The 15,155-nt window shown below is 40.2% G+C and overlaps 1 pseudogene; it reads left to right on the top strand.

Moving 5' to 3' along the window:
- The first annotated feature begins 4,416 nt into the window (after positions 1-4,416).
- LOC104164492 lies at positions 4,417-5,728 on the top strand (annotated as a pseudogene).
- Positions 5,729-15,155: the final 9,427 nt, after the last annotated feature.

Raw genomic sequence — 15,155 nt, 5'->3', positions numbered from 1 at the left:
GAACCTCATACAGTTGGCCTCAGTCCATCCAGCCAGCCTGTTCAGATCCCTCATGATCATGAGGACATTTTGAGCCTCTGTCTCAAATGGTGGCTCAAATAGTGGCTCAACTCAGAATGGTTTAACATGACGGGCTTAATAGTGAATAACCTGTTTTGATTCACAGCTCCCAAAGGATTCTGCTAATCTTGGGTATATATTGCCTCTGAAAATTAGGTCTGGAAAGAATTTTTATTGCTAGAGAAAGAAGCTTTCTGTATGGAATCAGAGAAGTCTTTTCACCCCCTCAACTGAGGAATTAAAGTGCTCAGAAGTGTTGCTGGATTCAGTTTTATCTGCAGTGGAAATAAGGCTTATGCATTGCAGTAACCCCTGCTTTGAGTCACAGACCTTTCTGTAAAACGGAGCCCACCCATTGGAAACAATCATAGGGATTTTTCTCTATTATTTGAGGATAAGTTACTGCCAACATTATCCGAGGTCATTGATCTGGGTCTGCTTCACTGGCACACATGATTAGACAGCGGTATTTGTACATGTGGATTTTTAATTCATGTTCAAGTGGAGCCTTTTTTATCTGCCAAATTTTAAATTGATTTGTCTTTAGCAGTTCATTACAAAGTTATCCTTTATCCCCAAATGCACCTATGTAAGGATGAAAGATTGAATCTTTATCTTCATGAGGAAATAAACAAATCTGTTTATACTGAACATGGACAAATGATTACAGCTGGTCAAATTATTGCCTATGAAAAATTTATCTCCAGAATGTCTTTCATCCTTTCTTTCCTACTAAGGAGAAAATCAAAGAAAGGGCTTTGAATTTTATTAATGATTCATTACTCATAACTGATCAGTGAACAGCTTATGCAAATACACTTTGCAACTTGCTCACTTTAACTGTTACTTGGGATTATATCTGGATATTGCCTCCCCATGGGAAACAGAGGTGTGAACATTTGGATTATTGATATTTAATCATGGGAGATGTTAACTACTCAGACAGATACAGAAATCATTTGCAATACACTTGCTCTCACTGAACTGCACCTTAATGCAATTCTTGTTGACACTAACAAGTTACAAGCTAAGATGAATAAGTATAAATTGCCAGCTAACTAGCAGATAGTTGAACATATTATTCTTTGAAGCCAGTTAACCAGCAGGTCTCCTGTTCATGAAGACTTAAATTTAATATACCTCAATGAAAGATCCCTTTGCATGGAATTTTAAAGAGAAAGATTATTTTGTTTCTCCCCCTCCACCCCATCAATGCAATGAAACCACATTGGCCTGTTTTGTGAATTTGGAAGGGAACTTTTGGCCAGTGACAAATGCGGTGCAGGTTTTTTTGCAACCAATGACTCTTCTGGTGGGAAAAAAAAAAAGTAGTTTCATTATTCTTTGAGTTTGGAGGGTCTGTTTAGTGGTTAGTAGGGGGAGTATGTTATCCTTGCAATACAACTTATTCATTGTTGCGCAACTTAAATGCTTATGGGCAAAGCCCTTATATAAATATTTTTTTAATATATTGTAAACTGTTAGTTGTAAAAATGATATTAGTAGGAGAAATCTAATTTTATTAAAAACTTGCATACAACTGAAAGTAATTGTGATGCATAGTTGTCAGAAGTGTGATTTTTACTGAAAGGCAGAGCCCTGAGGAGTTGATAATCTGCAAAATCAGAATGTGTCATTCAGACTGATTTGAGTAACAGACTCCAGGATTGCTAAGCTTTCGGTGCAAAAGGGAAAGGTTTTTCTAGATACAGGTAGTGAGCAAAGTTACCAGTTAGAAGTTCACCAAATTGCACATAAGGGAGAGATGCACAGGGACATTTGAGAAATAAAAATGCATTGATTTATTCGTTCAATTTTCTCCTCCACAAGTGGCAGTTGTTCAGGAACTGGATAAGCATTCTCCTTTCATTGTGTGAGAAACAATCATCGCTCATGAAGGTGTAATGTGCCACTAACAGAGGTAAAAAGGAGTTGCTGAAGTGCTGAGAGTAGGTGTCTTATTCAGAGGTCTATAATTTATTACTGCCCTCCTAACATTTAAATTCTTGGCTTACTGTAGCACGCTCCTGTGCAGGCAGTTAATGCAAAAGTTAGATTATTATGAAAGCATAGTTTAATGATATCATATTTGCCTGTTACAACAGGCTATCTCCTAATTTTATTTACTTGCTTCAGTGGCATCCACCATGTGAAACAAAGATATTTAGTCCAAAGGAAGTGTGTAACTGAGGTTAGTGGTCTGGGGATCAGATCCTATTCCAAAGGTTTTACTAGTAGTGGATCAAAAAGCCCACAGATAAATGCTTGGTCTTCTGTGATGCTGCCTTAAAATTCACTTATTGGTGTTAACATGACCGGGCTTTCACCCAGCTAAGTGACTAATACGGACAACTGGCAAATTGAATGAAATGGCAAAATGAAGAGCATCATCTGTGGGAGACAAAACCAGACCAAGAGGAGCGTGTCCTTTGGAGAGGTGCAAACACCCTGGAAAGGTACCTGAGAACTTTGTCTCAGGAGGAGTTGATAGATGTGCTAAAGAGCAGAACAGGGCCCTAAAGGTTTCATAGACCAGTAGTGATGTATTTAAGTTAAAGAAAAACAAAACAAATATAGCTCCTTTTGCTAATGTTGGTTTTTGATGTTGGAAAGCAGTGAGACCAATTAAGATCCATTCCCCTGCTAATATCACAGGTGGCCATTACTAACCTAAGAATATAAATATGACTGAAAACAGTCTATACCCACAGCCATAAGCTTGACACTGTATACCCTTGGTGCTATTGTAATTCCAGCAAATGTCAATTTAGAATAAACAAGTAAATGTATAAAATGTAAAAATTAGATTTGCCAAGACATTTGTTTCATGTGGAGGTGATATGGAATATTTCTAAAAGGTGAAAAATAGGATCCGAATGAACTACTTTTGAATGCATACCAAGAACCTCTCTGTATTGTTGTACTTTATAATTAGATGAAAATAAATGAATTGAAAAGATGAAAGGAATTCGTGTAACATCTCACTTCAAAGGGCAGCTCCACTCTTGAGGAGTGTTTAAAAAAAAGAAAAAAGAAAAGAAAAGCAGCTTATTCAAGAAATATGCTTTCTCTGTGCATTTGATTTCACTTTTACCTGCTTCAGAAACTCAGGAATGACTTCTGCTCATTTGACCTAAATGGAGTCATTACCCAGGTGTAAAGGAGAGTGGAAGCTCTCTGACAGTGATGTTCCTCCCCGCGCTTCTTCATTGCACTTTGCATTGACTCATCAATGATCTCAAGTGAGTGGGATTATTTTTGACCTTGTGATGGGATTTTTATGAAAATTTCAAAGCTCTGGGCTGTGTTCTGGACAGAAATTGCACATGTACAAATGTTCCTTAGCTGCCTCCCAAGATGAGAAACAGAAGACCAACCACCTCAAATGTATGTATACCAATGCATGCAGCCTGCAGAACAAACAGGAGGAACTGGAGCTCCATGCCCAGTCAGAAAGTTACGATATCATAGGAATAACTGAAACATGGTGGGACAACACATATGACTGGAGGATCGCAATGGATGGCTATAGGCTGTTTCATAAAGACAGACAGGGAAGAAGAGGAGTAGGAGTCGCACTCTATGTTAAGGAGAACCTTGAATGTATAGAAGTCAGCTACAGTGATTGTGGAAGCCCTATCGAATGCCTCTGGGTCAAGATGAGAGGGGTCGTTTCCAAGGGGGATATTACAGTAAGCATCTGCTACTGACCTCCAAACCAGGGTGATAAGGCCAATGAAGCAATATTTAGCTCACTTAAGCAAGCTTCCGGTCAACAGAACCTGGTTCTTATGGGTGACTGCATCTCTCCAGACATTTGTTGGAAGAACAATACAGCAGCTCACGTCATCCATCAAGTTCCTGGAATGTGTAGAGGACTGCTTCCTCATACAGATGTTAGAAGTGCCAACTGGGAATGAGGCACTGCTGGACTTGCTATTCACAAACCAAGAAAACCTGCTTTGTAATATCTTGGTTAGTGATAGCCTTGGCTGCAGTGATCATAATATTGTGGAGTCTGGGATCCTGCGGAGCACACTGAAGGTTAGTACTAAAACAAAGGTTTCAGATTTTAGAAGAGCTTATTCAGAACTCAATTGGGAGAGATTCTGTGGGAAGCTTCCATGGAGGATAAAGGAGCTAGCAAGTGCTGGGTGTTTTTCAAGAACACTCTCCTGGAAGCACAAAAACAGTTCATCTCCTTTAAAGGCAAGGGAAGTATGCGGAGCAAGAGACCGCCTTGGCTTAACTGCGAGCTTCTGAGTTTGCTCAAAACCGAAAGAGAAGCATACCAGTGAGGTAAAAGTGGACAAATACCTGTTGAGAACTACAAGGGCCTTGCCAGGGTGTGCAGAGATGCGGTTAGAAAAGCAGAAACTCAGATTGAAATTGACCAGAGATGTCAAAAACTACAAGAAAGGGTTCTTCAGGTACGTAAACGACAAACAGAAACAGAAGGAAAATATTGGCCTGCTGTTAAATAGGAGAGGTAAATTAGTCACCAACAACACTGAAAAGGCAGAGGTTCTTGACACTTTCTTCACCTCTGTCTTTACCAGCACTGTTGAGTCCCAGGCCTTGGGAAAAAAAATCCAGTTTGATGCAAACAGACCCACCATCAGTGAAGGAAGAGTTGGTTTGTGAACTCTGACAGGAGCTTGACACCTACAAATCGATGAGCCCTGACATTATATACCCAGGGATGTTAAGAGAGCTGGTTGACGTTGTTATGAGGCTGCTCTCCATAATCTTTGAGAAGTCGTCGAGATCGGGAGACATTCCAGAATACTGGAAGAAGGCTAATGTTACCTCCATCTACAAGAAAGGCTTAAAGGAGGATCCAGGGAGTTATAGGCCCATCAGTGTTACTTCAGTGCCTGGGAAAGTTATGGAACGAATCCTCCTGGGGGCTATCGCAAGTCAAATGAAGCATGAGATTGGGAAAAGCCAGCATGGATTCACCAAGGGCAAATCGTGCTTGACAAACCTGATTGCCTTCTATGACAAAGTAACCTCCTTGGTTGATGTGGGACCAGCGGGGGACATTGTCTACCTGGATTTCTCCGAGGCTTTCAATATAGTTTCCCAGAGCCTCCTTCTAGAGAAACTGATGCGTTAGGGTCTAGACAAGTCGTCTGTGCGGTGGGTGGGAACTGTCTGACAGACCACACCGGGGGTGGTGGTAAATAGCTCCTTTTCAAACTGGCAACCTGTCATAAGAGTCCCGCAGGGTTCAATATTGGGTCCGATGCAGTTTAGTATCTTCGTAAGTGATCCGGATGACAGGATCAAGTGTACTCTGATGAAGTTTGCTGATGATAGCAAACTGAGGGGGGAAGTTGACACTTCTGAAAGGAGAGCCACCCTGCAGGAAGACCTGGATAGGCTGGAAGAGTGGGCTAACAAGAACCTTATGAACTTCAACACGGATGACTGTAAGGTCTTGCACCTGAGAAAACATAATCCAGGAGTGCAGCACAGGCTGGGATCTACCCAGCTGGGTAACAGCTCTGCAGAAAGGGTCCTTCAGGTCCTGGTGGACAACAAGCTCAATGTGAGTAAACAGTGTGCTGCTGTGGCAAAGAAAACCAACAGGATGCTGGGATGCATCAACAAGGGCATCACCAGCAGAGGTAAAGAAGTCATTATCCCACTCTACTCAGTGCTTGTCAGGCCACACCTGGAATACTGTGTTCAGTTTTGGTCCCTGCTATGCAACAAAGATGTCGACAGGCTGGAGAGGGTCCAGAGAAGGACCACAAAGACAATCAAAGGACTTGGAAGCCTGCCATGTGAGGAAAGTCTGAGAGAACTGGGTTTGTCCAGCCTTGAGAAAAGAAGGCTTAGGGGACACCTTATCACCATGTTCCAGTGTTTAAAGGAACTACAAAGAAGATGGAGACTCCCTTTTTACAAGGAGTCACACGGCAAAGATGAGGGGTAATGGGTACAAGTTACTCCTGGGGAGATTCTGATTGGACACAAGAAGAAAATTTTTCACAGTGAGAACAATCAGCCATTGGAATAATCTCCCCGGAGAGGTAGTGGATTCCCCAACATTGGACACTTTCAAGATTCAGCTGGACAGGATGCTGGGCCATCTTCTCTAGACTGTGCTTTTGCCAAGAAAGGTTGGACCAGATAATCCTTGAGGTACCTTCCAACCTGGTATTCTATGATTCTATGATTTTATGATTCTATGTGCAGTGGCTCTGTGTCTGGATTTACTTTATCTGGGCAAATGAATTAAAAAAAACCCAACTGAATTACTCATTTGCCTGCTAAGCAAGTCAGCTTTCCAGAATCCAGAGGCAGGTGCTCCCAACCCAAACACCTAGAAGCCATACCTTGTATACTTTCCATATACAGAATAGCTTATGCAAGATACTTCACCATTGGCTGATAAGGTCTTGAGGGCCCTTTTGGACTCCTGACTTAAGTCAGTGCTGTCCAACTCCAGAGTAGTATTTCTACCTTCCACTAAATTTTGCTCATAAGTCCTCTCTTTAAACATGAGTTGTTTGTTTAGCCCTTCAGCAATTTATTTCCAATCACATCTGTCCAGACCATGACTCTTGTCATCATTTTTCCATGTAAAGGTGACCTGGCTAAGGAGAGGATGAATTCAAACTGCCCAAGATGTCGCAGTTACCTTCCTTTTTTTCAGTTGCCCTGAAGTGTGGGATGGCAGCTGTAGAAAATAACATTTGTATGCAGAAGGCTAACAGAGAAGTGTCACAACAACCAATTGAACAAGGATTCAAAGAAAGACTAGCCTATCTCCATCCCTAGGAAGATCCTAAAGGTGTGACCTGTCTCTAAGCAATAGTTTTCTCTTGTGACTCAAAGGAAAAAATGCTGCTTGTAGAAGGAGAGGTCTCATGTGACTTGGAAAAGAAGAGCAGCTCATCAGACGCGTAACTCCTTGAGAGATTTAGGCAGGCTGCTCTGGTTTTTGTTATGCCACAAGCTGTTAACCAGTTTGTCAGATAACAGGTTGACGTAAAATGCTATCAGCTTTTCACAAACACAATCAGCTAAGCAATTGAGCTCGTCCCAGATGTGATTAAGTGGGATCAATTATAATAAGCACTAGATAAGAGAGATAAGCTTGTTGTTTCTTGGGTTGGTATTCTGCAGTATTAACCTTTGTAAGTATCCTTTATACGTCATTAGCTGCAAACCCTTTCTTACTTCAGTAAATGGCTTCTAGACCAGCATTCAAATGAACCTCATCCTAAACTGATTATTCTAACACTGGAACTGCCATTGAGAGGGGAAGCAATTTATATGAAGCATCAATTGCATCAAACAGAAAAGTAGCCATTGAAGTCAATGTTTTGCCATGCAAGGAGCATGTTTGCTCTCAATCTTAAATACAGTTATGTATCCTGGGGGAGAGCTCTTTGTGTCCCAAGAGAGGAATAGCTACCCTTCATAGCATCATGTTTTGCCATGGTACTAAGTAAAATTACTATAGCATTTAAGGCTTAATTTGCTAAATATCAGAATTTATTGATGATTCCTGTAAATTTTTACATGAAATTGCACATCAGGTGTTCAGTAAATAGGAAGAATATACGTGAGAGTCAAGTGTACTGGAAGTAGTGTAAATAAACTTATTATAGGAATAACGAAATAGTGGTGCTTTCTTTATCAGATAGGGAAAGCTGGTAATGTAGAAATAGAGGGGGCCATATGAACGTAGAAAATACAAAAGAGGAATGTTGCAAGATAGTCTATATCTAAATTGTAAAAAATACTTGCCCATATCTTTGAATAAATATTTTTGGCATTATTTTCAATTCTTTCATGGCTTCTGGTTCTTGCAATGGAGCTCCCAGCAGGCAATTTTTTTGTGATACAGAAAGAATAAACAACACGAGTCTGACAAAACAATGCAGGATGTATATACTGCCACAATGATTGTGCTGTTCTGGAGCATAATGTTTGACCAAAACCCCACAATTGGGTTTGCTGTCTTTTTTCTGAACAGAAAGAGGTTTCTAAGCTCTGGACTATTTCCATAAAGATCTTTAAGATAGTAGAACAGTAACATGGTTCATGCATCTCTTCTATTGCTTAGCAATGGATGTACCGCAGTTGTCTGCTTAGTTAATAATTGTATCTAATGAACAGAAATCCAATTTTCACTTCCCCTTTTACTGTAGGCAAGATTCAGAGGCCTTTGAAGATCTAGGCTGGCACCTTTGTTGCCCTTTCAAGTACTTTTCTATTCTGATAATGATAAGGTTGTTGAGGGTTGTGCAGTCTTGTTGATGGGCTCAGTGCCAGTGTCTCTGCTCTGGTCTTTAGTTGCCAGCATTTTATTTGCTTTGCTGGCCATTGCCAATAACTGAGTAGGGCAGGTCAATTCTACCTCACGGATCCTTTCTGTAATCTCTCCTTGGCAGCCATGTGGGACCACTGTGACATTTCCTGCAGCCAGTGCAAATTTTTAATGTTTTTCTGCATTTAATTCCAAAACCACTGTTAGCCTCTGCCTTATCTCTTCTTCCTCCTCCTCCCCCAATTTTTCTGGCTTTTTGGATAGAGTATTGCTTCCCTCAGATACTGGTCCACAGGTCTCTGTGAAAATATTCTTTGTGTTAGATCTCCTTCAAATCACAAGTGGCCATTTTAAATTTCATCACTGACAACCAGTGAGATTTCTTCCCTGAAGTTCAGGAGCAATAGACTTTGCTATTAATGATTATTAGCCACGATTCAGAAATTCCTAAGGAGGATTCTTTGACCTATGTAGTCTTGAAATATGTGAGCATGTGTGGTCTTTTTTGAGCCGTTCATCCTTGTAGCAGTCCACCACTTTTCTGTTATCACTTTGTTCATAATTATTTGCTGCCTCTGTCTTCTTTCATCCCAACTGAACATATTACCATATATACACAATAACCATGCATTATTCCTTTGTGTGGAACTTTACCAAATATTTTTGGAAGCTTTATATATCCTTCACCTGACAGTGTCACTTGCAGTGTTTAAATTATTTGATAAGTACAGAAAAATTAAATAGGAGATAAGTAAGAAAAATCACTGTAGAAGTGAGAACTATTATGCTATTCTATTGAGGTTTATTTTATTAAAGAAAAATCATTCAAAGTCTGATATTTTTAACCTTTGAGCCTTTTCACAATACATACTTAATTGTGGCACTGAAAGCTTTTACATGCATTATGAAAAATGATATATCCAGAAAAAAAAGTAATCCCCTATTTTCTCATCTGTTATGTGTGCATGTAAAGTATTTTTGCCCAAGAGTGCCTCTGTTGTGCTCCATATTGTCCAGTCATTTTTCAATGTGGACATCATCAGACATTTCTGAGAAAGATCCAAGGAACACCAGGTGCGTGGGAAGGTCTCATCCTCATGGTCAGAGTTTAATTTGAAACTTGAACCATGAGACATAGGGTTGTTGCTAGTGGGTTCATTTCCAGCAAAACTGTTACAGTTTTGAAGGTAGCTCCCTCCTTCTTAGAGACTTGCTGTGACCCCAGGTTCAGCCTTACATGGTAGTGAGTTCTGTACAGTTTTGACTTCATCAGTTGTCAACATTATTCTGTGTTGCCCTTTGTGGTGAAGCAGGCTGAATGATCACTCCTTAAAACCTCTTGTGGACTGTGGTGCAGTCCTAAATATAAGTCCTAAATAAAACATATTTTGATGTGGAAGAGTGGCTGAATGAGAAGGGACATAACCTGATTGCGATGAACAATCCAGCCCTTGCAATGGGCCACGAATAAAAGCCTTAGCTGTAGGCCTGAAAGTAACCGTGAACTCTCCTTGAATCCCCTAAGAAGCAGAAGCGGCAGAACAAAAGAAAAGATAAGAGGAGCTCCGTGAGCAGGGGAGTGAACAGTGTTACTTCATGCCGCGTGGACACGAGACGTGTACCAATTAAAAATATTCCGATACGCGTGGACACGAGACGTGTACCAATTAAGAATAACTCGATACTCGTGGACATAAGTTGTAAACCAATCATAGATGTGTGGCTTAGTGCATGGCTTTCTGCTTGTCTATAAATATGCTGTAAAAACTTAAATAAAGGGAGAACGACCATACTCATATTGAGGCTACGTCGTTAACTCGGGGCCCGACTCTCACTCCGACATTTTGATACCTGATACGGTGTCCCTTCTGCCCCCTTGAAATTCTCTTGGGTGCCACTTCCCGAATACACCCTCACCTTGGAGCTGCTCCTTCTCCTTCTGAACTGTAGAAATGGCTGCAGTAGTTCATCAAATCCGGCATTTTTGTTTCCATTTGGTGTTTTCTTTAAAAGATATTGGTAGGGATGCACTTTTTCCCCACCCTTGCATAGTGCTCTTATTATAGGTCAGTTATTTTTAATTTCCAAGAGGAACATGTGGAGGGAGATTTGTTAGTGATCTTCCTCTTTGCTCCAGGTAAGGAAGGTCTCTTCTTGCCTTCTAACTCAACTGTATTAGATGTAATCACATCGGAGTGGGGGGGCAAACACAAAGTCTCCACCTGTCTCCACCTATTCCTGACATTGTCAGAAGGTAACTTGGGATCTTGTGACATTAGCTCATAAGACATAACTGTTGCCCAATACTTTAAAAATCCAAAACCCACAAGTAGCCCATGCAGTGGAAAATACAACTTGCTATGTGCAAACAACTGTTCACATGAAAATCTGTAGCTTTGAAGAATATATTTTTGCTTCACAGGACACTACAAGATTGGAAGATGAATCCCTAAGGGAAAAGTTCCCACTCTGCGTGTTAGATTCACTGAATATAAAATAATAACTCTCAAAACAGATTTAAAGTTTGTACTGTAGCTGCATGATTGTTTACTGTGCTCATTTATTCCGTTCTTTAGGTTTGAAGACGGCACAGTCTCTTTTCTTGATATCATTGCTCTGAAACATGGATTTGATGTTCTGGAAAAACTCACAGGTCAGTTAACATAACTCTAATACTGAAGAGTGAAGTTCCAGGGTTATACTCAGGGCACAAGTCTGATCATATTTCCCATAGCTGTAGCTTAATTTTCCTTTTCAAATTTACTATCCATGTTCATCAGTGTGAAGATCAGACTTCAGTGTAACTGGTTTAATCAGGTCTTACGTATTAGAGTATTCGAGCCTGCTTTGGAAAAAAAAAGTATCCAGACTGTTCTCCGCAAATACACATGCAAGACTTGAGTACATAGAACACATTGCATACAGCTAGTCCGCCTCACACTCACCAAGATGCAATAGGAAGTAACAGTACAAAGTAATGAATGGTTCCCACTGCTTGTGTATCTTTGAAGCCCTTAACATGAAGCTAACACTAAAGTTCCAAATAAAACTTTGAGCTGATCTTCAAGCCAGAAGCTCTATGTGAAGGGTGACACTCATGTGCCTTATTGACTCCAGGATAGCCTGCTGCTTGTCTGGCTCAGCACCCCAAATGCACAGCCTCTCTGTGATTGCTGCTGTGGGTCAGTAATTCTCCTGAAAGGTGCAGGAGATGACACCTGACCAGGGAAGCTTCCACCACTGGCTGTGCAGGAGGCTTGCACCATGGCATGCTTCCACATGTGAAGTGTACCAGGTTAACAAAGTAAGTTCCTGAAATATGTGTTTCATACTCAGGTATGTGCACAGTTAATGTGTGATGTCTGAACCTGCCTTCTTCAGTGCACTCTTCGATTTCCTATGTAAAGGCGCAAAGTGCATCATGATGTAAAAGAGGCCTGAGTCCAGAGAGACGCTGACTATGTATTTTTCAGGCTGGTATAATTTCAGCTAGTGTCTGTGGAGTTTTTTTTGTCAGGATTCATCTGAAGGGTTCTAGTTTCTTCTTCCTGGCACAGCAAGACTTTTGTGAGGAATATTCTGTTAGATTCTTGAGGTCTTGCTCATGTGGAAATCAATAGCAGAGTTTTCATTCACTTTAATAGGAGTCTGACTGAGCCCTATCAACTAAGGATGTTTTGCTTTATGATGCTCTGCGTGGAGACCAGGGAGCAGAAACCGGCCTTTAGTATACGTTCTTGTAGTATAAAATGCTTCTGAAAAACGTGCATTCTGAAACAAACACATTCCCTTGTAAAGAGGGCTAACTGCTTTGGTTTAATGTGTAGGAGCATTGCCTGCCATAATGGGAGAGCTGATGATAACATCTCCTTCATTGCATTTCTCATCCATCTAAACATTCTATTGATACCTATTTCAGCTAAACAATTGAAAAATCTCTTAATACTAGACTGAGGGGAATACTTATCCCTGAACCTGAATAAAGTAGATATCACTGGATGAAAGGGTAGAATAGAGGCATGAATAAATAGGAAGTTGAGACCTTTCAGGTGCCAAAAATGCCAAAAATGTTAATGTGGCTTCAAATTTACACACTTATAATCCTTTCATAAAAAGTGAAAAATAAGAATTTAGGAATATTTCTATTTGCAATTTAATTTTTTTCCCCACAGTGCCAAAATGTAGAAAGGTAAAGAAAGATGAGAAAAATATAGGGTGAAAGAGTAAACAAGAAGAAACCTATACTGGGGAGAAATTTGAAAAATTAAATAAAAGTGGTTTTGACAAAAATTTGAATTTTAAAACTTCTGCACTGCTGGTGTAGCCTAGGTACTTTGGTGATCTCTAGTCAAATTCTGGAGTGCAACACCAAAAAGCAGAAGTGCCAGCACTGCCTCTTTACAGCTACAAGAGACCAGAATAATTTACAGGAATCCATAGTGGAAGAAGAAATTGAATTCTGTAAAGGACTTTAATCACCACATGATCCAAGAATCTTCTGCAAAGTCAGGCTAGTCCTACACCATTATCCATGACACAAGATGAATTAAGCTTGTGTTCCAGATAAGTAGGAACTTTCAATATCTCCCTTCATGCTAAAACTTATGGGATTATGCTTACGTGTATGTCCAGGTAAGTACAAAAATTTCCATGTGTGTGTTTTTTTAATTAGAATTTAATCATGCAGAAGAAAAATCAAACAAGCGCCATGCAAAGGTGATAGTAGTATGTGGTAAGGCTCTGGTGACATTTGGGTTTTTCCGTCATAAAATGCATTTTGTATGCCCACTTTTCGAAGCTTATGTGACAGGTGACTGCAGTGCTCCAGCTTCCTCAGCCCTGTCACGTCTCTGTAAGCCCTGCTGTGTTGGCTGTGAGAGCAAGGCTGCCTGGGGGCCTGCGGTGTAGCAGCACAGCCTACAAAGCCGTACGTGCTGTCCAGAGAAGTTTGTTGGCAATTCCAAACATTTAGCTCTTCAGTTTGTGTAGGCATTGAATATATCTGTCCCTGGCATGACCGATGCAACAAGAGATTCAGGGCTTTGCAATTGCCGTTTTCCTCTCACCATCCTTTTCTCCCCTGCATATTGTTGAGAACATTGGAGTTTTGCAGGTTATTTAACTTCTGTCAAAGGTCCACTGTTCCTTTTGAGCAGAGATTATTGGCATTTATGTGTATACAACAAGGCTGTCGCATGCTGTAGAAACACTTCATTATCCAGAAGGACTGCAGATTTGTTTTAAGCCACTTTATGCATATTTCTTCCACCTCAACTGTCAGAGTTTTCAGTGGCAAAAGGCACTGTTGGATGTGAACTACTGAATCTCGCTTTGCTGTAGCTCCTGGAGTACTTGCTTTGCACTTCCCCAACACAAACAATGGTTCTCATTCTGGGTTGGAAATAGCCTGGAGTAGAAACAAACAAAATAAACAGTTGTTACTAATTGTGCCCTTCTGTGTAACAAAAGCATTGCTGAAGTTCTTTTGGGATCTACTGTAGCTGGATTGCACAAGTGTAATTATTGAAGATGGGGAGGGAGATCACTAACGGAAGGCAAATCAGAGTTTCAGCATTAAGCAGTGTTGTGAAAAATAGAGATCTGTTTCTGAGTCTGATATCATCTGACTAAAGCCTTGACCTGTCTCAACTTCCACTTAACAATGAGGCATATTTCATGCCAGAGTTACATCATGATGTCTGTGTGTAGTTAAGCCATTTTCAGAGGTCTTGCATCTATGTGATTTTTAAACTTAATCTTAGCTGGTATGTATTGTTTTTAGTAAATTTTCATCAATTTTACAAATTAAACTAAGGTACATAATTTGCAATTATGTTATAAGGAGTACTTTAATTATAATGTCTGTTCAGGAAACATTAATTCTCTTCACAAGAAAATATAATATGTATTGGAAGAAATTTTAAAATGCAGACTAAGTCTCCTAAGGATGATGAATTGAAAGTCATTTTTAAATTCACTGGATACTTGATTGAATGTTGGAGAGTAAAGGTTGTGTTGGCTTTCATAAAGGCAGTTATACCACACAGCAGCCAAAGCAAAATACAGTGCAGGATGCTAAATGGTGAGGCTAACTTTGATTTTTAACTTGGTCTTTGGGACTTTTGAGTTGTGTTATGCCCTGTAATAATTTTTACCATCCTCTGGTACATCAAGGACTAGTTGCAGCCAGTGATGGGATGTTGGGCAGCCTGCATTTAGTGGTACTGCACAGATTCTCATGTATGTTGTGTTTAAACACTTAGGGTTACGCAAGTCATCCAGTTTAGGGCCAGAAAAGAATTTCCAAGTCAGATTGGCAGGGATGACTGGGATTTCTTCTCCTGTGTGGATTTTGTGACTTCATCCTACCATTGTCTGGGCATGTCACCTGAACTTGGACCATGGGTGTGATGCGTGTGATTTTTACTGCTTTAATCCTTTCTGCTGTTTTCATTTATAATTTTAATGGATTTGGGGTTTTTCTTTTAAAAATCATAAGATTAAAAATGGCGTTGATACATGTGTTCTAGCTTGTGATATATAGGTGTGTTGAAAGTGGATGCTCCGTTTTGGCCAACGTTTATGAAATTCTTTATTTGGTGGGGGGAATTCTTTGGTTTAAGAGAGAGAATGAATCATTGATGAAATTTTTACTTTCTGTATGCCAACCATTTGCCACAAGAAGAACTTTAACATAAAAGGCACCTGGGCAATTTGTACTAATATCCTCACCTCACTGCTCATAATTAACACCTTCTCTAACTGTACTTGAGAGAGACTTATGGGTTTTGGGGGGAGGGGGGGG

The sequence above is a fragment of the Cariama cristata genome, unplaced genomic scaffold (genome assembly GCF_000690535.1).
Source record: "Cariama cristata isolate BGI_N322 unplaced genomic scaffold, ASM69053v1 scaffold7847, whole genome shotgun sequence".
Classification (NCBI taxonomy): Eukaryota; Metazoa; Chordata; class Aves; order Cariamiformes; family Cariamidae; genus Cariama; species Cariama cristata.
This window is presented reverse-complemented; position numbering and strand designations above follow the sequence as displayed.